The sequence below is a fragment of the Caretta caretta genome, chromosome 6 (genome assembly GCF_965140235.1).
Source record: "Caretta caretta isolate rCarCar2 chromosome 6, rCarCar1.hap1, whole genome shotgun sequence".
NCBI lineage: Eukaryota > Metazoa > Chordata > Testudines > Cheloniidae > Caretta > Caretta caretta.
The window spans coordinates 75,840,229-75,851,602 of record NC_134211.1 but is presented as its reverse complement, the minus strand read 5'-3'; the positions used below and the strand labels follow the sequence as shown (position 1 = coordinate 75,851,602).

Below are 11,374 nucleotides of genomic sequence, written 5' to 3'. Positions count from 1 at the left end.
GAGAGCTGCCTAAGTATGGTTTGAATAGGCTTTAAATTAAATATGCATATGTTTTAAATGTACTTGATTCATTATACAACAAAATGAAACTCTCATATTCCATTGGTACCTTTTCCAGATCACAACCAAAAAGACTCAAGTGCTGAAGTGATCTCCTTTAATACTGGTAATATTACATTTTACCACTAACACAAACAACTATACCTAAATAAATATTCTATCATGTGTGTCAGCTGTCCTGATATATTGTAAAAAACAAAAGGTCCATACAAAGGGTTGAATATTTAATTTTTCATTCTCTATATTGTGTCAAACGCATTCACTGTTTAATGTCATCAACAAATTGACATTAAGCAAAGCAACATCATTCCACAGCCAAAAGGGTTAAATAGATTTGCACTGATATAAAAGTCAGGCTTTTCATATTCTGCAAATATTAACAAAGAAAGATGATAATGTTGAGTTAATATGAGTTAAGGATAAAATGAAAATAAATTTTCTGATTGCTAAGTGTTGACACTTTTTTGGCTAGGCCTGCAGCCTTTTCTTGAAGGCTGTGTAATTACAGAAGGCTTTTCCCCTCCTTCCCCCTCCTGCTTCTAGCCCACATTAGTAATGACCCCTTCACTGCTTCAAAAACCACTAATAGTCTTCAGCAAAGGCAAGAAAAATGAACAGGATAAATTGGAATCCACAGTCAGTAATTTGCATCATATGAGACTGCTTTGGCCACTCACACTCATTCCTGGCCATCAATCGTTCGCTGTCAGGTGCTGCACTCTGCCACCATGATAAATACTCCTCCTAACACTCTGATTCGTCCAAACAATGTAATTGTCCTCTATTCTCCTCTTGGTAATGGAGATAATGAATGACTCCACAAACAAGAAGGATTGCTCATCACAGACACAGGGGTGGCTTCAAACTGAAAAGCCTTGAGTACAAATTTTAATTGACTGAAAACACAGGTTGGAAAAAGAGAAATCCTGTATTTCATCCCCAAGCTTCAAGATGATCACTTCTAACCTTTTCCATTTAAGTTTTGGGGAGTTGGTTCTCTAGTAGTAGGGGTCCATGGGAAATATGTTCTAAAAACATTCAATTATTCCAAAAAAGGGTACAATGAAACCCCTGTAATATCATATTGCTGGATAGCAGCCACATAGGAATGTCGGCCAATACGTGAGACTGAGGAAAACAACTTCTTACTTTAATTGTGTTTAATCCCAAACTGTGAGGAGAGTGTATTATCAGGAAACTCCTAAAAATGCAATCAGTTCCATTCAGTTAAATACTTATTGTGCTATCAGGAATATATTTTTTAAATAGTGGAAATATAACCCCACGTAAATAGAATTACATTCAACAGCACAGAGCATGATGGAAATGGGTGAGCCTAGTCAGTGTGATAGCCATCCTGGAGCTATTAAGACATTTGAAAATTGGTACATATTAGATCAACAAACCCCTAAGAGCCAGGATCTTATCAAAATTCACCTTGTCCAGATGGCTTTTCTTATTTCTAGTTAAGAGTGAGGGACAATAGTGCAACAACCCTAAGTTATTTAAATATATATATATAACATCAATGATTCTAAGGCTCTTTAAATATGAAGTGGACTGTTTATCTGAAAGTATTCTGGCAAACTGCCACCATATTGCTAAAATTAAAGAAAGGATTGAAAACAATCAGCATTCTGAGGAACTGAAACCACAGCAATATGTTTCTGATTAATTTACAAATATATGTATATATTTAAGGCTAAACTACAGAACCAGAAAATTCCTACTAGATAGTCTAGCACATGCATTTTTACACTTCATTAGACCAGACATCATATTGAAATAATAAACATGGAGGGGCCTTCATTTCTTCTTTGATCTACATTACTAAATGTCTGACTGGCTCAAATTTAAAATAAATTTTGTATGTTTGCACTTGAAAACTGGAAGAAGACCACAAGCAATAATTTGTTATCCGTTTCCATACTCCCTAACTAAAACTATAGTTTAGTCGGTACGCTGTTGGATGCCAGGGCTATGCTAGTCCAGCCACCCCTGCAGTGGCTAAACTTTCTGGTAAGAATACATACACTGTAATATGGTAGCAATGATGATAGATCACTTCATCAGCATGAAACCAGATTGAAATAAATTCAAGGCACAGGTCATAACTTCACATGTTTTCTGAATCATTCTGAAGCTATTGCAGATAAGTGACATTACAGCCTTAAATATGCAGGTATGCACTGGGGAACGGTATCATATAGCTCCGCTTTCCCTGAATATTTAAGGAGCACGTTTTCAGAGTTTTATGGCTAAAATCCTGTCAAATACCTTGCAAATTTAGAGGTAAGATTTTACCCTACAGTATGTTCCATTTAATGTCCATTTTTTTAGCCTGATCAGTATGCTTTTATATATGGCCTGGCTTGAATATTTGATTCCAGTAAATGAGACAATTATTAATTACAGTGTTGGTGGCATGTATGCCTGACTTTGTTGCATCTGTTTTGCAGTAGTTATACTGTGTATTTATTTAACAATTTCACTGGATTATCACATTTCATATGGGATTGGTTTATTTGGCTGTCTAAACGGGCTAAATTCAGAGGAAGGAGCAAGAAAAGGAACTAAGTATTCACTTTTAGAAAAGGTAATGAGTGTGAAATGTTTCAGACTGCTAGGAACGAGGCGGTGGGCGGGCGAGGGGGATTAAAGAGTACTCCACTGTGTTCTCCCTCCCTCTTCCCAAGATATCACTGAGCGACCAACAGCCTTTTGGCTGAAGCCGACTGGACTGGATTCCTTTTCTGAGCCCATTAATGCCACTCCTTAATTGGCTGATTAAAGCTGAATGCAGGCAAAATGGAGGTGAGAAAGGTAAGAAGAGGGAAGTGCTCTGAAGAGCTCACCTTCTCCAAACATCCCTATCTATTGAGTGCATGTGTCATCAGATTGTTACATTGTTCAGCCACCTTGGGCTCCTCTTGGACTTTTCACTGCAATCGAATGTCCAGAAAGCCACGATGGCACAAAACACCCACATTCCACTTTTGCCAGCCAGAAGCTTGCCCTGTCAGATACAGAACTGGCCACAGTAACACATGCATATGTGACCTCTGGGATTGATCATTGCAACTCAGATATCAAGGAATGAAAGCATGTGCCCTGACATAGCTCCAACTAGTACACAACACAGCAACAACATAGGTCACCATGAGCATATCAGTCTCATGCTACTCTCTCTGCTGTGCTGCCCCAGTGAATAGAGAATCCAGTTCAAAATCTCTGTCCTGGTATTCAAAGCCTCCATAGGATTGGCTTTAGCTACATAGGACTGTGTCCCTCCGCCACAGCCATGCTTTTTCACAACACCTCCCTTCCACCAGAGCAATGGCCTAATGGCTAGAGCATTGAAATGGGATTCGGGAGACCTGGGCTCAGTTCTTGGCTCTGTCACTGGCCTGCTGGGTGACCTTAGGCTAGTCACTTTTCTGTTCTGTTCCTCAGTTTCCACATCTGTAAAATGGAGATAATGATGTTTCTCTCCTTTGTAAAGCACTTTGAGACCTATTGATGAAAAGCGCTATATAGGAGCCAAGTATTATTGTCCAGTGGGAGGAGGAGTGAGTGTGTACGGGAGACAGCACTTTCACAGGAGTAGAACTAAGATTATATACAGACTTTGCTTCTCGATAAGGTAAGAATGGCCACTGATCTCACAGTGTTTGGAACTAAATGCAAAGCTCATCTCTTTGATCTAGCTTTCCCACAACAAGTATTCCTCTCTCTTTCTCTCTTACACAGACACCCACACAGACATCTTAATTCTAATCAAGCATTTGCTTCTACCTGCTGGGAAGGAAGAGAGAGATATTATTGTTATGTCTTTTTTCATTACTTGGGAGGTACTCAGATGAGCACCAGCCTATGAACCTGGATAGACAGCCAGATATAGCAAGCTGGAGGGGTCACTGTCGATGCAAACCACAGCTACACTAGCCCTTTTTGTTAAACTTCCCCTAATGCTCTATCACTGTCCAAGTACCCCTGTAGGCAGGGCACATATTTACTACTGTGTAGTGTAGAAACTGCTCTGAGCCATTGCTACCATCAGGGGAGCTGCAGCAGAGGGAGATTTTTAAAAATGCTATGGTAGACACAGCCAAGGGGCTAAGAGCCCTATCTCTACAATACTTCCACCTCCTGCTGGGCTGAAGAGCAAGAGACCAGGAGGATCCAACGTTCTGTTTTTATGCCAGTTTGTTGTGCTATTAAGACATCATGTAACAGATTCAGAGAGACAGGTTGATGTGCTAAGGAAGTTGAATATACAGGGGAGGTTTGCTGATGACATATGGCTGCTTTTAGACACAACAGCAAAGGAAGATGACCAGCTGTTTCTGTTGCAGGATGCATGCTTGTGAAGCACATTTGCAGGAAAATCTGGATATACTAAGGGAGGGAAGGAGGATGATTAATAAAGTAATAATGTGCAATAAAGCAGTGGAAAAAATTATCATCACATCTTAAACAGGGGGTATATGGGAAATCATATGTACCAGCTTCACAAAAAGTGAAACATTTTGTGATTTTGCCCGGAGTTTTTCCACAGCTCTCCATAAAAATGAAAAAGTTTATAAACTAATTTCACTGATTTTGGAAATATGTGAGACAAAAGTGTGAGACAAAAGTGTGACAATTTTCCAGATCACAACTGGGCTCTATTCCTTGTGAAAAATTGTGTTTTCTGGTGAAAATGTCACTGAGTTGCCCTTATCCCAGTTTCCCAGCAAAAATCTCAGGTTATCACATGTGGATAAACAAATTTTGCACACCTCTTTTCTACCTAAAAGATTTCAGGTTCTGTTTTTCTTGAAAGGAGACTTTATAACGGAATTGTTTGACAAAGGGAAATGGAGAAAAGAATCTGTGGAGCAAATTAAGAATAGGAAGAATATCTGATTTATGTGCAGTTACTAATTAAAAAAGAAAAAAAAAGGGGCTTGTTGAGAGAATAGCAATTAGTGTTCCAGAGGAAAAGATTCAGGTTGTTACTAAGAAGAAGGTAAAGTCAGTTGAGATAACTGGGAATATGCTTGTTACAGTTGTGCATGTTGAATATATTATATAAGAGACCTCAAACCCTTAAAGGTGGGTTAGACATCTTGCCTGGAGACTGAAAAGAGATGACAGTAGCGATTTTAGTTTTTACCAGTAGCCAGTTGAAGGGATGTATTTATAGGAAAGATCTCAGGGTTGAATCAGCGGACATTGGGTCTGTATGACCCAGAAAGGAACTTTATTGTGGGGGGTAGTTGTGGCTTTGAGGAACAGTGTTATTGAAGAGATGGGCTCATTTCAGACTCCTAGCAGTAAACATAATGGCTAATAGTAAAAACAAAACAAACCCCACCCATTTCAATTGGAAGTTAGGGTTCTAGCATCTAGGGGTGAAGCTATTGTAACTTTTAATTAATTGTTGGGGGCTAAAACTTGGTGCACAAGGGACAGTGAGCTTTAATATACTTGGTTATGAAATATCAACACCAGCAAGTACAGAATTACCAAACCAAGGGCTAAATGTATACACTTGGGCGTAAGCCCATGTGCATATGCAAAACAAACAAAGCATGCACATGCATTTGCACAAGCAATGTTCAGTTCTCTGCATCCTCCCTGGGCAATTGTATCCGCAGTATGATGCATCAAAGAAGGTTTTGTGCTTCACCATGTATAAAAATTTCCCGCAACATTCTGAGAGCTACATCCTAATCCCACTGTAGTCAGTGGAGGGTTTGCCATTGATGTCTGTTGGTGCGGAACCTAATCTAAGAAAATTATCCTTTCAAGTAAATGTAATTTTCATTGTAATCCTATAAAGTAAGAAGTCTGTATTGTAGAGAAATGTGAAGAGAATCGAAAAGGCTAAATTAAGTCTACCTTGATTAGGCCAAGAATGAAAAAATTAGGGCTAAAATATGTAATAAAAGCAACATGGAGATGTATTTCAAAAAGCTAAACAATACAGTAGACTAGGAAATTGATACAAGTAGAAAGAAGTTTTACACCAATTAGAGTAAAGTCCAGATACTACAGTGATGGACAGCAGTATGAAACCCTAAAATAGGAATAAGCCCTAAAAAAGGAAGTAGCAATAGTAGGTATTTGAAGTGGATTGTACCACCAACCACTGCTCTCACACAGCCTTCACAGATGGCAGGAGTGACTGTGCATGATAAAAATCCTTCAGACTTCAGACTCCGTTAATACTAGAAATGGTCTCCCTATCCTGAAACAGGTATCTGTGTGGAGATGCACAGTCACGACTCTTCCAGAGGAGCAATCCCAAAAGAGATGGAGTAGAAGAGAATAAACAGATACTCTAATGTTCATGAACTCTAGAATCTTCCCCCTCAAACTGTAAAGCACTAATGCTCACCACACAGAACAATCCCTGTATAAAATGCCTTCTCTAGAGAACTTTTATCATTGCTCTTCCAATATAGTTTACATCTGGTGGCATCTGGGCCCAGCTGGCTCCAGTCATGTCTCCTTTTCTGGAGATGGCCCACTCCCCATCTCTGGTGTAGCAGTTTCCCACTGAAATGTAATGGCATACTGGCCCCAGGAAGCACTATACTAAAGGCAGGAAGCACACAATATTCCTAGCTCTCTTTGTTTGAGGTTAGCAATTGTTGGAAAGGGAGAGAAGGATATTATGTGTTCCCAGAATTTACTAACCTATGGTGTACTCTAATGTATAAATGATGTGGAGGGCTCTTAAAATTTGAAGATATCAGAGAAAAGGGTCTAGCAGTGGGGTACTGAGCAAAGGCCACCACTTAAAACAAAAGACATTGGCTTTGGAATGTGGGGGGTTGTACCTTTGTCTTGAGAATAGACCCACTGGATCAGCGAGCAGGCCGCCCTGCTACCACAGTCCTGCTTCTGCAACACTGGAGGTAGCGTGGAGCCATACCCTGTTAATATTTTGGGAGGAAGTTGGGCCTAGAGAAGCAAGGAGATGGGCCTGTGGAGTTGCTTGCTCCCAAAAGGTTTAAATAAGGTGAATATTTTTCAGATAGCAATCTGAAGTTCTGAAGGCTTATCTGAACCAAATTTCTGAACCTATGAAAGTTCAGGCATTACTAATTAAGAGTAGAATTCTGCAAATTATTTGGAATGAACTTTGAATCCACTCAAACAATTTTTGTTTCAAGATTTGATAAGTTTAAGCACTTTAGCCTACATTTCTTGAAAAGTTCAGATACATAATACTTTCACAGATTGGCTCCCTGACTCACAATAGCTTCTGTTTTGTTTTCCATTCCCATAAGACCAGGGAATCAGCTCCTGTGGGACACTCCCCTGGAGGCTATTTAATTGAGTTTGAACCTCTATCTAAACCTACAAGAGCTGGTTCGTTTCCATTCCCTATGAACCAAGTTTAGAGGGTACCATTTGTGATCCCATCATGAAACAAACACTGCAGGGTTCAAAAAGCCCTCATTATAAGGCTCTGTTTTATTTTTTTAACTAATTATAAAGGATTCCTCAGTAGATGGTGCACACAGAAAATTGGTCCACTACATATGGTAGTGAAAAATTATTCACAAGGAAGCATCATCAAACAGTTATACAGTAAAAAGAACTACATAAATCAAAGATTAATGGAAAGATAGAAGAGAAGTTACATAGTGTATCAGCAGCAACAAATATGGCAGTGAACTGATTAGATACCTTAAATACCATGTCAAGATACAATAAAATATATGCAATAATTTTAAAGGAAATGACCATTGAAAATTAATCCCACGGACAAATACAGAATTCCAGAAGGATGAAGAGCAATAAATATTGCATGTAAAAGATGTGCACGAGATACAGTTATGGAATACATAATGAAACAGCTGTTGTGAATAATGTAACCAAAACAATTTGGTGGGATTGAGCAATATACTGAAAAGCTTAATTTGAGGAGGAAGGCAACATGGATTTTTGACAGGGAGGTTTTTCTCAATTAACTTGCTGTGTTCTTAAAGAATGTTACCACTACAGAGCAACGGAAATGCTGAAAATATTATCTATTTAGATTTTATTAAAGCACTCAATACAATTTCAGATTAATAACCATCAAGTAGAAAAATGTCTCAGAAACAGGTAACAACAAATGCCAACTTCAAGAGGTGGAAAGTGCTTACCAGAAAAGGAGCTTTTCCCATTTTTCTATGTGTAATTGAGCTAGGCGACAACATCAGAGAAGAGCTATAAATACAAAGGATTTATTTTGCTTATATGCATGAAAGCATGAAAAGCACTCTTAGGGCCTGATCTAGTGCCCATTGAAGTCAATGGAAATATTTCTACTGACTTCAGTGGGATCTGGGTTGAGGACTTAATCAGAAGCCTTTACTGATTAATATGTAGAGCCATATTTTCTTGAGATGCTGATTTTATTATGTAAAATGCACAAAACAAGGTGTTAGAAAATGTAATTAATATTTTTGAATTATCAGATGTGTAATACATCAGAGCGCATCAACAGACCTTTTCACAAACTAAACACATTAATATCACCATTTACACCAATTCCTCCTCATCCATCATGTGAATAATGAATGAATACATTTTTCCTTATTGGGTCATGATTTAACCAAAAGGGTTTGTTTTAATATTCTTGTGTTTTCATGGCATTGTGTGGATCTCAGTTTTGTCTTTTAGTCCTGGGTTAGTCCTGGAGTAGCCAGAGTGCATCCTTTAGGCCAAACACCACCCACAGAATTAGACGAAACATCTTATAACTTCCTTATTTTAATATGGATGTTAAGCAGACAGAATACAGGGCCCAGTCACTTGCATCAGATTATAAATTTCATGCTAAATCCTCTGATGCCTACAGACTGCATCTTCATATTAGAGATGAAGGAGGTTGCAATCTGCTTTGCATTTTATACAAGTTGGTACTGCTCCTGACAAATTGACAATGCATCTCTCATTAGGGCAAATCTGAGGCACCCTGGTTCAATCCATTCAGTGTCAAAATTTATAATCCAGGAGAATAACACAACCCATTTGGAAAACCATAGAGTTTAAACTGTGCTGTATTAGAGTCTTTGATGCTTATGTGTCTTCATAAAACCAAAAGAAACTGAATGTTGGAACATTTCCTTATAAATTTTTGGGCTGGATTAATTTAGTGGGCCTGCTTTTAGAATAAAGCACTATTCAACATGAGTAAGGGTGTCTGAATCTGGCCCCTGGATTGAGAACCAGAAAGATCACTATACACTTCATACACTTAGTCTGAGCAGGAGACAAACTGATCTTTGAATTTCCTTTTCACCTGAACTACATCTGCTGAGCTAGTTTATCACAAAAGAAATGGGAACTATGGCAATGCATAGCTCCAAGAGTCCCATTCATACCGTAAATATGTGAGACCATGGCTCTGGGTAAGCTTTTCAACATGTTCAGTAGCAGGATTTGATAGAATGCAACCACTAGTTCTCATTGCACCTCTTAATTTGCTTGCTGTTACTTGGCAATTCACCTTTCAAAAGCCTCAGAGCAAGTGGATATCGTTTGGCACACACAAAAGTTCTTTTCAAGGATTTAGTGAAAGGGTAAGGTATGGTCTGCAGCTTAATGAAGCTATAAAATAGGGACATATCTTGCCAGAAAATATTCGTGACCTACTACACTGACAGGAAACAAGATCAAACTCTGGTCACCACAAAGTAGGGGCTCATGTTTCAACTGAAACAACCTATGGAGACTAGAGACTAACTATGTAGATATGTCATATTTGCAAAGCTTAAAGCTCACATGCAAGGACTGTAACTACTTTTGCTATTACAGATTAAAGCAAAGCAACACTTTCATAACAAATGCCAAAACCATTCAAGGCTCAGGCCAGGTTCACTGAAAGATTTGTGCAAGTTTTGGCAAACTTTGTAAGTGTTTTGGGTGCTGGGGGTTTGGAATTTATGATTTCATGTGGCAACAAAGTGAAACTTCATAGATTCACAGATTATAAAGCCAGAATGGACCACTGTGGTCATCTAGTCTGACCTCCTGTATAACAGAACTTCCCTGAGTTAACTTCTGTTTGAACTGGAGCTTATCATTCAGAAAAACATCCAAATCTCCATTGTGTGGGCTGAGTTTTACATTGAGGTTGAACCTGGCACTTCAAGTAAGAACTCATAGGTGTGAACCTATGTAGACTAAAACAACAGCAACAAACGAGTCCACATGAATCTTCTGCAAAGTGAAACTGCAGAGCTTTGCCCAGTTCTAATACTTTCCATGATGCCACATGATCTTTTGGCAACTAAATTCCCAATGTGGCCAGTAGGATAATAGAGGTTTTTTGGTACATATGCCTCAAGCTCTTAGAGAAGGTTTAAAAATCTCAGTAAATAAATACAAATCATGTCCGGTCTCAGAAGTGTCATATTTTTCCTTTCCCACAGCACCAGTTATCATTTCATTTCTTGGGAGATGGAATAATAAGAATATAGCATGTGTCAATATCTTGCCTACCACTAGAGAATGAAGGTAATATACAGATTTCCACAGGCACCTTTAGAAAAAAAAAGTACACACATACTTATGAAAGGCTAGGTACAAACATCGGGGGAAAAATTGTAACATTTTCAAAATAATGACTATGAAATGAGCAGAAGATACTCTCATACAGTAAAACGCCTGACCGAACATCTGCTCCACACAGGGAGCTCTAATTCTGCTAGGTGCTGAGCACCATCAGTTGTGTTAATTTCAGGAGGAGCAGAAAGTTCTTAGCACCTAGCAAAATTAGGTTGTGTGTTCCCCAGAGAGAAGTGCTTTTGGAACAGTCTTTTCACTGAGTTGGGGCCTTCTAAGGAAGTTGAGGTTACTGAGAACCTTCCTTGAGGCGCTCAGAATGCTGGTGCTTCACTGAGCAGATAGAGGATGATCCCCTGAAACACTGTATTTAGGGCCAGATTTTCAAAGGTATTCAGGTGCCTACAGATGCGGATAGGTGCCTACTGGGGTTTAGAAAAAGACTTAAATCAGTTAGGTGCCTAACACCAATTGATTTCAATGGGAGTTAGGTGCCAAACTGGATTAGGAGCTTTTGAAAATCCTACAAGGCTCCTATCTGCATATTCAGGCACCTAAATACCTTTGAAATCTGGCCCCTAGGGAATTCATTGAACCATCTGTGCATACTTGCCTAACTAACTCTCTTATGGTCACCATCTTGTTGAAAATGAAATGCACACCAACTCTTCATTACAAAACAAGATTTAAATGGGCAGAGGCTGGGGGCCCATGAGATACCCCATAAATCCTCAAGTGTTTCAATGGCCTGAAATGAAAT

At 38.9% G+C, this 11,374-nt stretch overlaps 1 protein-coding gene across 5 annotated transcripts in view; it reads right to left on the bottom strand.

The window, feature by feature from the left end:
- Positions 1 to 11,374, bottom strand: part of MEIS2 (Meis homeobox 2) — a 184,068-nt gene that overhangs the window by 67,601 nt on the left and 105,093 nt on the right. The gene's annotated exons all lie outside the window — the stretch shown is intronic.